We start from the raw sequence: 13,455 nt of genomic DNA, 5'->3' as shown, positions 1-13,455 counted from the left end.
CCATTGGGTGAGAACAGATTGAGATTGGCTTTGATGATGCCCACGGGTGGATAGATTGGTAACAGTCATCGTTAAGACTCATGGATAAATAAAGCTTTATAACAGCAAGGCAGATACTGTTGCCACAGCATCATAACCCCAGCAAGGAGTCAACAAGTTCGGGGGGGGGAAGGTGAAAACATGATAAAAAGAGATGGGAAAACCCATTTAGTCTCAAACGAAGCCTACAAATTCCGAATTGACACAATTTTGAGATGCTTCAAGGAATAAGGTTGGTAATACTGGAAAAAGACTGGTAAGTCTTACATTTAGCTATCAGCAAGTGGTACACAGTTATTACAGATCATCAGCTACTGCAAACAAATCAGCATTTTAGGATGAGTGACATTAGCTGGTCAAGCCATGAGGAGACTGCTGATACATAACAATTTGCTGCAAGCACAGCACACTCACAACGTTAGCTTTTGAAGATCAGAAGCAAAATTAGTACAAAGGGGAAAATATCCCGAGAGGCCTGATGGTTCACTTACAACCTTGCGCCACATTTCCTGTTTGTGTTAGCTGTATGTTCACTTGTATTAATCTATGAATGCACTTGCTGTGTTGCTCTGATGGACACAAGGGGCTGGAATGTTCAGCCTGTCAAGTTTCTCGTCTTCCCGCCAAAAAGTCAGGGGGAAAGCCAACACACGCTCACGATAGCTGCCCCCACCAATTTAACACTGGGAACAGAATTAACGGTTTTAAGGCAAGACTTTTGTTCCTATCTTAGGAAGGTCCCATGTTGGAAAGTCACCAGCCAATTAGATGGTTCCATAGTCCTCAAAGCACCAATGGGAGCGGTGGCCACTGATGGGGCTACAGGCAACTCCACCACGTCAAGGAGCCAAGGTAAGTCTGGAGTCAGGGTCTGGGCAACAGGGGTGAGGGATTAGGAGACCAAGTTCTGGACAGCAGGTGGGATGGTTAAGAGGAAGAATGACTTGGGCGGGAGTGATGCTGCCAACTTAGAGGGTCCTAAAAGGAGGGTGCATCCTCTTGCCTGACACCAGCCTGTGCAGCTGAAATTGCGGGACTTCCTGAACGTCGTGTGCTTCCCACCTCCTTGCTGCAGCTAAAATACCACTGGCAGTGGAATGAGACCACATAAGGGCCTCAATAGGTACTAGAGCAGGCATCGGTGTGTGCGGGTGGAATGGGCAGTGCCTACACCTACCCCACCTTACATTTTCAGAGAGGTCGGAGTCAGGTGAGTACATGGCAGGAAGGACAAAGCGCTTTTGAGAGGAGCACTCTCCTCCCATCTCCACATTTGGGTAAGCTCATTTTAAACATTTAGCATTGGTGATGGCATCCTGTACCAGTCCCTTTCAGGAATGCATGTTCGGCTGCACATGGACCTGGTTTTCCTGAATGCAGCTGGCCTCAAACGTTATTAGTCTGATTATTTGCATATGTAAAAGATGCCTGGCTCTTCATGGGTCGTGGATGCCTCTTTCTCTTCTCTGCAGCAACACGGTGCACTTCTGGCTCATTAGGAGCAGTTCTCACAATTTTGGAAGCTTAAGAGGTCATTTCGCACCTTAAAAAGTGTTGCATGGTTGAATTCCTAGGTCTCAAAGTCTATTTTGTTTGCGACTACTGCCCATTTTGGCCATTTTATTTTTAAATTACAATGATTGTTTTCAGCAGCAGAGTACTTCATCGCCCATCTCTGTCTGATTTTAGACTTGGGCGGGGGTGGGGAGTGCCTAAAAGTGGCAAATTTACTTACTTTAACGAGAAAAATGTAAACTATGGCAAATCTGAATTTAGCAATGTAAAAATAATTTACTCCTAGAAGAACCACAATTAATAAATACATACATGCACTTTAGATAGCATTTCTGATTAAGATAACACATCACAGTATAATCTCCACTGCTCACAGAATAGAGCATATTATTTCTATTTTGCAGGAATCTAGAATTAAATGCTCTTTGAAACAAATGAGCTCGTTGAAGCATGCATGAAGCTGCATTGGAAAAGCACTTTCTGCATGATAATTATACATGATTCAATTAATTAGAATACAGATGAAAGGACTGTGTGCTAATCAAATATGATACTTAATTTCTCTGCATTTGACAAAAATCTTGATTTAATGGAGTCACCCATTTATCTTACTGAGCAGCTCTATAGACGTGAATTTCTCTATAAAATGTGTGTGTATATTCTGCTTACATGTGATATTAGAAGAGTAGATGTAAATGCTCTTGAAGGGCAGATATGTTTGTTTAAGTGTTGTGATCCTAAGTTATTTAAATCATCCACCATTGATGAAAAAAACAGGTTGAAGCTATCGTAGTTTAAAAAAACACCTTCTGCTGGACTGCACTGATTGATGGATCATCTGGTATAGGTTAGAAAAAAATAGGTTAGAAAAGGTTAGCATCTGTTCTTGCAATTTCAAATGAGTTATTTGCTGAAATTTCCCAATGGCCTTTATGAGAGCTGAGTTTTATCATGAATGCTTGGCTGAATTCACATTTTGATTGATGGTTTAAAGAGGCTATTAAAGGATTAGCTGACTTTGAAGTGATTACTGAATAGAAGTGCATTTGTTTATATAACAAATTACCCACTTCAGAGGCTTTAAAAATCTTTGAATGGGTTTCAGGAATGGGAGAGGTTTTTTGTAACATCAAGTGTGTATGAGTGCAAGCTCTATTGGAAGTTTTTTCAACTGCGCATGGATCCTGAGACCTGTCCATAATGGATACTGGGTGAGTGACTATGGACATGGCATGAGGTTAAGAGGTGTTATGGAAGTGGCATCAACAGCATTGGGGGTGGATGGAGGGCAAGAGGGTGTATGAGGAGAGGGTAGGGGTGAGGGTTAGAGTGCGCATCAACTTCTAAAACAACTAGATCAAATTCCAGAGAACAAAGGCAGGCCTTCTAACTAGCCCTCCTCGGCACTCGCTCCCATTTGACTCCCCTCTTCCACCCCTAACCCCACCAATGATCACTTACAAACTACTCCGATGGCTGTTAGACTAGACTCTAGCCTTCCCTGCAACCCCAACGCAAAGACAGGGCCCTTTAAACTGAGGCAGGCCTTCTAAGTCAGGATATTTTACGGCTCGGCAGCAAAAATCAAGCTCACAATGCCAGAAACCCAAAGAGAAAGGGTCAAGTGAAAATCTCGAGGTTTTGGAGCAAATGACTGTGCAGATTGAGGTTTTCGAGGAGCAGGCACGTTAGCCATGAGAAGGTAAAACAGTCAAAGAAAACCCTTTAAGAAATTCAGGAAAGCCTGGAACACAAAACTGTTGCCACATTTTGGGAATGGGAAAGTGAAAAGGACAGAGAACGCTCTTTTTTTCAGAAGTTACCAGCAGCCAATTCAGCGACACAGGCTCACGTTTGTTGCTAATATGAGTGGTAGAAAATAGATAATTCTCAGAGTGAAATTGCATGCTTTGAGATTAATGTATTTGATGGAAGATAAACCAATTTGTCAGTGAACTTGTTCAAGTTTCACTAGAGCGCTCATCAATTCACCTCCTCCAGGCAAGAGAAACACACATTGAGGCCCCTGTCAGATCACAATGTCCGGTATGAGCAATGAGGGATCCTCCAACTCACATTCTCCAGGTTGTCACGGACATGGAATCAGCTTATGGAAATGTTTAATGACACCAAGTTCAACAGAATACTGCCAATTCTATAGTAAAAACGTAAAATGCCGAAACAGCTTAAAATCCATTCCCTGACAATGTTGGCACAGCAGAGTTGGAGAACAAGGTCACAACAGGGAAGGGAGCAGTGCTGCAGAACAAGCAGAGGGGAAAAATGGGTACCTCACAGTGCAGGAATAGAAAGGCTAGTTGAAGGCTCTAAGTTCATTGGGAGGCAAAAGCAAGAAGTGTCAAAGAACAAAGAAAATTACAGCACAGGAACAGGCCCTTCGGCCCTCCAAGCCTACATCAACCATGCTGCTATCTGAACTAAAACCTCCTACCCTTCCAGGGACCATATCTCTCTATTCCCTTCCTATTCATGTACTTGTCCAGATGCCCCTTAAAGTCACTATCGTATCTGCTTCCCATACCTCCAGGCACCACCACCCCCTGTGCAAAAGAAATTGCCTTGTCCATTTCCTTTTAACCTTGCCCCCTGCACCTTAAACCTATGCCCCCTAGTAATTGACTCTTCCACCCTGGGAAAAAGCTTCTGACTATCCACTCTGTCCATGCCCCTCATAATCTTGTAGACTTCTATCAGGTCGCCCCTCAACCTCCATCATTCCAGTGAGAAAACAAACCAAGTTTCTCCAACCTCTGCTCATAGCATGTCAGGTGATGGACTGACTTCTACTGGATCTGATGGCAGGTGGCACAGTATCACTTGCCTTGAAGATGGGATGTCAAGCATTACAGCCTGGTGGGATGTATCCTGTGTGATGTGTAATTACAGCATGAAAAAATTACATAGTTGCTTTCCATTCTAAATGTGAATGTAGGGAATCATAATTGAAAACTCAACACAAGTGCCAAAAAAAATTTGCAGCCAGAAGTAAAATTTTATAAAGAGAAGTTCATGCAAATGCAGTTTTTCGGAAACATAGGGCGGGATTTTACGGCCTTGCTCGGGTGAGACCAGAAATTCCTGCCCGAGGTCAATGGAGATTTCCGTTGTCGGACCTTTGCCCACTCCGATTCCGTGACGGTCGTGGTGGTAGAGTTCCGGCCATAATATGTAAATATAGAAAAGCAGTTAGTGTGGGACTAGAGGAAGAGTAGCAGTTGGCTCAGTCACATATTTGTACTGCCAAGCATGTGAATCACCAATGTTATGAAGCCTATTTTAGGAGAAGATCTGAATCATGTTGGTGCTAATTCCTAACAAGAATTTAGGGCTACCTTTATTTGAAAAAAATGTTTCAGTGTATAGATAGTTGCTACAGGCGTATTCATGGCTTAGTTATGACAGCACAATTTTTATGATTAATAGGGAGAGGGCAAGTTTACACAAGGGCATTCAAACAAACCACTGCCAACACTCTGCTGCCTCACTGCATAACTGGAGCTAATTACCCCAAAAGACTGGATTCTGGTGCCAGCCACATGTCCAGGTTTATGAGGATGATCTCTCCAAATGAGTTAGTTGTAAAAGAGCTCTGGATCCCTCTTCCTGCATTTCCGTATCAACAAGTCAGCAAAGCTCCCACTCCCTTGTCCAGGAACGTTGTAAGCTACAAGATGCTCCCCCACCCCCCCCCCCCCACCCCACAAGTAAATACAAAGGACCGGGTAGATGAGTGAAGTCATCTGTAAATAAATATCTTTACTGTAATATGCAAAATGAAGAAAGCGTCTTCCTATCACTCCAGTTGGCCAGTTGATAACCACTCGCTTTTAGCTAAAGGATTTTGTGTTGCTTAGTGTTAACCATTTTTAAACTTTGTAGCAGGTGGAGGGTTTTCATCTTTCATTTGAATGAGGTGAGTTTTTTTTTACATTCCTGCACACAGACATTGTTTGGATGCAATGTTTATTGTATGAACATTTCCATATTACAAGTCACAATTTGATTATTGCAGTCAGGCCTACAATGAAGCTGTTTACATGAAGTCAATGATAATCCTCACCCATTTATCTATGACTGATGCTTTTTCAAACAATATTTGCATCAGCAAAAGATGCAATATATTATCTATCAAAAAGTAAATTTATTTACTTCTTGGGTTTGTTACCAGATAAACACAAGTAGCTATTTTTAAGTTGCTATTTTCAAGAAGAAATTTAAAAATTTGGCAAATTATCAATTTCTCAAATGTTGAAGAGTTGATGTCAAGCATCTGCATTCCAGACTGAGCTTCTCCAGACAATCTTGCTAAAATAGCAATTAAACTGCCCAGTACCATCACATCAATTAGTTCAGGAAAGATGAGTGGAATTCTCTCCCACTGACTACGGATAGGGAAACAATTCTACCCGTTGGTCATTAAAACACTGAAAGTTGGTCAACGGAAAAATCTGTTCCAGCACATCAGCTTCATGTAAAAGGCCTCAGTGGGAGGTTTTCCAGTTTGTGAGTGTTAGCGTGTTATTTAATGGGGTTAAAGTTAGCTGGACATTACTTCAACACACACACACAGACACATGCACAGACACACACATGCAATGTGCACATACATACACACACATATTTATTAGACGATTGAAACATACTCTTTAAGAAACTCCGACAAAGTCAGATGCTGCAGCGAGTCTGCTAACTCCGAACAGCCCTCCTCATCAGCTGACTGTGACCGTTTGCGAAAACTAAGTTCCCTACAGAAAATGATAAATGCCTGAAATTTTGCTGCAATACACAGTATAACTGACAGAACTGCAGGATCTTAACTTTCACATAGTGCAGTTATCATGTTGCTCATAATTGCCACAGATTATCTGATAGAGAAATGTATTCTCAAACATTGGGATGAAACTCCCAAAACCTCTTTTGTGAAATTCAGTGCAAATCGCCGTGTTGGTGGCAATAGGCTTACTGAATCTTCTATCTGGATAATTTAAATGAAATAGAATATTAACTGACCATGTGTAGCATTGTGGATAATATGTGATGTCTACTGTTAATCAAGGTTTCTTTTAGGTCTGTATTCAAATTGTCAATGTAATGTTACATGATTAATAAGGAACGCTATAAAATCTGTTGGCAATAATAAGACAAGTGGTCAGGTAATTTGTGTAAGGGAGGGTGATACCCCAGTCAAAGGTATCTAAATGAAATAAATCTACAGAATGGTCTTTGACCCCAAGTCACACAATTGATTAGTCCACAAGAAAGGTAAGTATGGAATTTGAGGCAGGTGTCTCAGATGGGCTGAAAACAGTCTAAGCCAGGGGAACACGCTGAAATACATGGGAGACCGAAACAGGTTATTTTGCCCAACCAATCAATCTCTTTTGCTGCATGCTCTCCTTTTGAGAATATGGCAAAGTGTGACTAGCAAGGTGCCGCAGAGTTCAGTGCTGGGGCTACTGCTGTTGAAAATGCATGTAAATGATTTGGAGCTGTGGGCAGATACAAATCCATCAAAGACTGCAACTGAGACCAAATGGGGAGGTGAGATTTGAAACAGTAAGGAAGAGGCAAATCAAATACAAAGAGACCTGAATTGGTTGGGAAGGTGGAAGAATGAGTGGCAAACAGTGGTACGGTGGCACAGTGGTGAGCACTGCTGCCTCACAGCGCCAGGGATCCGGGTTGGATTTCTGGCTTGGGTCACTGTCTGTGCGGAGTCTGCACGGGTTTCCTCTGGGTGCTCCGGTTTCCTCCCACAGTCCGAAAGACATGCTGGTTAGGTGCACTGGCCATGCTAAATTCTCCCTCAGCGTACCCGAACAGGCGCCGGAGTGTGGCGACTGGGGCATTTTCACAGTAACTTCATTGCAGTGTTAATGTAAGCCTACTTGTGACACTAGTAAATAAACTTTAAACTTTAATGTGAACAATTGCAAGATAATAAGCCCACAGATAGCAAATGAATGGTATGAATATAAACAGCTCTCAGATACAAAACATAAGAAAAGATGAGGGAATGCCAACTGAAACCAACATGATATGAGTAGCAGCAAGAAAGATTAACCAGGTCTTGCGATGCATAGTCATATGAATAGAGCACAAACATTAGAAGGTGAAAATGAATATGTACAACAAACATTGTCCAGCTAAGTTATTTTGTGCAATTCTGCTCATCATACTGCAGGAGGAATATCCAAGTGCTGGAGCAGTGCAGGAAAGGTCAACCAAACTGAAATCCAATTCAAGGCATCAGAGCTTTTGGACACCAACTTCAAATCTAGGAGCACAGGCTCGTGGGGTCAAACTCAACTGTGGATATTGGAACATTCAATCCAGGATGATACATCTGTGCAGTACACAGGTGCCATTATTTAATTGACATATTAAACGAGGGCCCTTCTGAGCGATCAGTTGGACCTAGAAATGTTAAGTTTTAAGGTGGCATGGTGACACAGTGGTTAGCACTGGTGCGTCACAGTGCCAGGGAGCTGGGTTCAATTCCGACCTTGGGTGACCCTCTGTGGGGAGTTTGCATGTTCTCCCTGTGTCTAATCTAATCAAGCAGAGTCAGCATAGTCTCATGAAAGGGAAACCTGGCTAATTTATAAAATTTTTTGAGGAAGTTGCAACCAGAGTGGATAGAGGGGAACCAGTAAATGTGTTGTATTTGGACTTCCAAAAGGTGTTCAACAAAGTACCTCACAAAAGGTTAAGTCATAAGATAAGGCCCCAGGCGTTGGAGGTAGCATACTGGCATGGATAGAGAATTGGCTAATGGGCAGGAAACAGCGAGTGGGAGTAAGGGGTTCTTTTTCAGCTTGACGATCTGTAACCAGTGGGGATCTGCGCTGGGACCGCAACTGTTTACAATATATATTAATGACTTGGAGGAAGGAAGCAAATATACTGTAGCCAAATTTGCAGGTGACGTAAAATAGGTGGAAAGACAAGTGGTGAGAGGGATACAAACAATTTACAAAGAGATATTGATAGAAACATAGAAACATAGAAGATAGGAGCAGGGGGAGGCCTTTTGAGCCTGCTCCGCCACTCATTATGATCATGGCTGATCATCCAACTCAATAGCCGAATCCTGCTTTCTCCCCAAAACCTTTGATCCCACTTGCCCCAAGTGTTATATCCAGCTGCCTCTTGAATATATTCAATGTTTTGGAATCAACTACTTCCTGCGGACTCCCCCACCATCAGGAATATCCTCCCTGCATCTATCCTGTCTAGTCCTGTTAGAATTTTATATGTTTCTATGAGATGCCCCCATTCGTCTGAACTCCAGCGAAAACAATCCTAACCGAGTCAATCTCTCCTCATACATCAGTCCCGCCATCCCCGGAATCAGCCTGGGTAAACCTTCGCTGCACTCCCTCGAGAGCAAGAACATCCTTCCTCAGAAAAGGAGACCAAAACTGTACACAATTCTCTAGGTGTGGCCTCACCAAGGCCCTGTACAATTGCAACAACACATCCCTGTACACTGATCCCTGTGGCACCCCATTAGTTACTGCCTGCCAATTTGAAAAGCACTCATTAATTCCTACTCTTCATTTCCTCTCTGCCAACCAGTTTTCTCCATACATCTCAATACACTTCCCCTAATCCCATGCGCTCTAATCTTGCATGATAATCTCTTGTGCTGGACTTTGTCAGACGCTTTCTGAAAGTCCAAATATACCCCATCGACTGGCTCCACCTTGTCAACTCTACTAATTACATCTTCAAAGAATTCCAACAGATTTGTCAAACATGATTTCCCCTTCATAAATCCATACTGACTCAGTCTGATCCTGCTTTCTAAATACTCTGCTATAAAGTCCTTGATAATGGATTTGAGAATTTTCCCCACTACCGATGTTAAGCTTACTGGTCTATAATTCCCGTTTTTTTCTCTACCTCCCTTTTTGAATATTGGAGTGACATTAGCTACCCGCCAATCTGCAGGGACAGTTCCAGAGTCTATAGAATCCTGGAAGATGACCACCAATGAATGCATCCACTATTTCTAGAGCCACTTCTTTAAGTACTCTGGGATGTAGATTATCAGGTCCTGGAGATTTATCCGCCTTCAATCCCATCAATTTTCCCAGCGCCATTTCTCTTATTAATATTGATCTCCCTCAGTTCTTCCTTCTCAGTAAATCTTGCATTCTCCAACATTTCTGGCATTTGATTTGTGTCCTCTTTTGTGAAGACAGATCCCAAGTATGTATTCAGTTGCTCGGCCATTTCTTTGTCCCCAATTATACATTTCCCTGTTTCTGTCTATAGGTTAAGTAAGTGGACAAAAAGTTGGCAAATGGAGTACAATGTGGGAAAATGTGAAGTTGTTCATTTTGGAAGGGAGAATAAAAGAACAGTGTATTAAGTAAATGGAGAAAAACTGCAGAAAGCTGCAATACAAAGGGACTTGGGGACTTGTGCCCGAAACACTGAAAGCTAGCACATGGGTGCAGCAGGTAATCAGGAAGGCTAATGAAATGTTCACTCTTAATTCAAGGGGGTTGCTGTATAAGAGTATGGAAGCCTTGCTGCAACTTTACAAGTTCTAAAGTGTTGAATTCACATAAAACTGGAATAAATCCCGTTGCTTTTATCAGCAAGATTTTCAAAATGAATCTCCCACACTCTGTGCCCTGCAGAATGCACTAGTGTGAATCTCATTAAAAATCAGGGGCGGGGCCTATTCCCACTGGAGAGGCCGACAGCATAGCACTGCGCGGGCCACTGCGCATGTGGAGATTGGTGCATGCATAGTAGCCCCGTACTGCCTGCCTCCCGATCGCTGGCCAGCCTCGCGAGCCTGCAATGCTGCCCCTCCGATCCTCCCCCCCCCCCCCCACAGACCGATCGCGGGCCCCCCGGAAGTGTCCAGGCCAGCCTCGAAACCCCCCCCCCCATTCAGTCTCCCCGCCCCCAGCGGTCCCGATTGCCCAGCCCCAACCCCCCCCCCCCCCCCGCCCCCACCCCCCAGCAGCCATCTCCCTCCACCACCCCCCACCCCAATGGCCAGCCCCAATTGTTGGCCTCCCTCCCTCCCTCTGTCACCGCCGAGTGCATTCTACGGCCAAGGTAGACACAGGTTACTGTTTTTCCTGTTATAAGGCATCTGTATCAATGTACAAGATTAACTTTAAATTCTGCATGAAGTTTGAAATCGGGCACAAGGTGCTGTAATGCAGCAAATAAATATGTACATCAACTGCTTTTAGCACTGCAGTTAGACGGGTGTCAGTTCATTATATCGTTAAATTATTTTGTTTCTTTCTTACAAATTTGTTCTGCTGATATTACATAATTAATCCAAAATGTTTGAAAAATAAATTTCAATTTTGACCAGGGAGGACTAACACTTTCTCACAGCTGACTTTTTTTCACTCAAATTCCAGAGAACCATAATAAAGCCTGGAGAGCTGTTTATATATTATTCATTCTAAATTTGGCGACTATACAACGGTAATAACACCTTGTATTTATATAGTGCCTTTAAAGTCGTAAAACATACCAAGGCACTTCATGGGAGCAACATCAGACAAAATTTGAGACTATTAAGGCAGGGGACCAAAAGCTGTCAAAGGTGTAGGTTTTAAGGAGCGACTTAAAACAGAAGCGCTAGAGATAGAGAGCTGGAAAAGCGTAGGGAGGGATATCCAGAGCTTCGGGCCCAGGTACTGAAAGCATGACTGCCAATGGCAAAACAAAGGAAATAGGGGATGGCCAAGAGACTGGAACTGGAAGAGAAAATGGATCTCAGAGGGTTGTAGAGCCAGAGATTGATTTAGGAGTGACAGGCCGAAGAAGGACTTGAACATAGAGATGAACATTTTTAATTAGTGATGTTCCCAGACTGGGATCCAATATAGGTCTGTGAGTATAAGAGTGATAGGTGAGTACATCTGGATTAGGACATGGATAACAGAGTCCTCATGGGATTACGTTACCTGGGCTTTGTGGTATAATGATGGAAAAATTGTTAGCATTCACTGTCATTGCTCTTTTCAAACTGACAGTAATTTCTGTAGTCTGCACATGAACAGTTAAATGTGGGAACCCAAAAGTAACTGTCAATGGTTCTGCACCTCTTCCTAGGGTGCAGTGATTGCACTGTTAATGTCCTTCCAGACTGAAGTCAGGTTAACATCACTGAATTGATGAAAAATTGCCCTTTTACATTATCAGTCTCATTGTTAAAAATCCTCAAGAAAGTTACACTTTATTGAATGAGAGGTAACTGGATTTTTGTAAATGCATATTAAGTGCCTAATTACTACTGAGAAATCTCTCTGGCACTAGAAAACTAATTTTATATCTGTGGGATGTCAAATTTCTCAATTTCAATTTTTAAAAATCCAATTTTTATTTAATTTGTTTATGATATCCCAGCTTCTACCTTAATCTCAAGTATGTGTTGCAATAATTTATTTTGCTTTCTGTAAGGATATCAGAGTATTTTGCTTCCTCGTTTGCTGGGTGCAGTTCTTTCAAAACATTTCTAAGTGTGGTGGGAAATTCAATTTCCACCAGGTGGGATGGCAGGATCCCAATCACCATCCACTCACACTTTTTCTGAGGTTGGGGTGACTTGCAGCATTAAGGCTGGAGAAGTAATAATAGGAAACAAAGAAATGGCAGAGGAACTGAATAATTACTTTGCATCAGTCTTCACGGTGGAAGACACCAGTGGGATGCCAGAGCTCCAGGAAAATCGGCGGCACAGCTGAGTGTAGTGGCCATCACTAAGGAGAAGGTTCAGGGGAAGCTGAAAGGTCTGAAGGTGGATAAATCACATGGATCAGATGGACTACACTCAGGGTTCTAAAAGAGATAACTGAGGAAATTGTGGAGACATTGGTGGTGATCTTTCAGGAATCACTGGAGGCAGGGAGGGTCCCAGAGGACTGGAAAGTAGCTAATGTAACACAGCTGTTTAAGAAGGGAGGGAGGCAGCAGATGGGTAATTATAGACTGGTTAGCCTGACTTCGGTCGTTGGCAAGATTTTAGAGTCCATTATTAAAGATGAGATCACGGAGTACTTGGAAGTGCATGATAAAATAGGACTGAGTCAGCACGGCTTCGTCAAGGGGAGGTCATGTCTAACAAATCTGTTACAGTTCTTTGAGGAGGTAACAAGGTAAAGGATGCTTAGATAAAGGAGAACCAGTGGATGTGATTTATTTAGATTTCCAGAAGGCCTTTGACAAGGTGCCGCATAGGAGACTGTTAAATAAGTTAAGAGCCCATGGTGTTAAGGGTAAGATCCTGGTATGGATAGAGGATTGGCTGACTGACATAAGGCAGAAAGTGGGGATAAAGGTGTCTTTTTCAGGATGGCAGCCAGTGACTAGTGGTGTGCCTTAGGGGTCAGTGCTGGGACCACAACTTTTCACAATATACATTAACTATTTGGAAGAAGGAACTGAAGGCACTGTTGCTAAGTTTGCAGATAATACAAAGATATGTCGAGGGACAGGTAGTATTGAGGAAGCAGGAGGGCTGCAGAAGGACTTGGACAGGTTAATAGAGTGGGCAAAGAAATGGCAGATGGAATACAATGTGGAAAAGTGTGAGGTTATGCACTTTGGAAGGTGGAATGGAGGCATAGATTATTTTCGAAATGGAGAAATTTTTAGGAAATCAGAAACACAAAGGGACTTGGGAATCATTGTTCAAGATTCTCTTAAGATTAACGTGCAGGTTCAGTTGGCAGTTAGGAAGGCAAATGCAATGTTAGCATTCATGTCGAGAGGGCTAGAATAAAAGAGCAGGGATGTACTCCTGAGGCTATATAAGGCTCTGGTTAGACCCCATTTGCAGTATTGTGAGCAGTAAGCCCCATATCTAAGGAAGGATGTGCTGGCCTTGGAAAG

At 42.8% G+C, this 13,455-nt stretch overlaps 1 protein-coding gene across 1 annotated transcript in view; it reads right to left on the bottom strand.

Annotated features, from left to right (window-relative positions):
• The window catches only part of arhgef28a (Rho guanine nucleotide exchange factor (GEF) 28a), a 285,006-nt gene that overhangs the window by 97,678 nt on the left and 173,873 nt on the right, over positions 1-13,455 (bottom strand). The window lies entirely within an intron of this gene.

This window comes from Mustelus asterias, chromosome 6, assembly GCF_964213995.1.
Source record: "Mustelus asterias chromosome 6, sMusAst1.hap1.1, whole genome shotgun sequence".
NCBI classification, from domain to species: Eukaryota; Metazoa; Chordata; class Chondrichthyes; order Carcharhiniformes; family Triakidae; genus Mustelus; species Mustelus asterias.
This window is presented reverse-complemented; position numbering and strand designations above follow the sequence as displayed.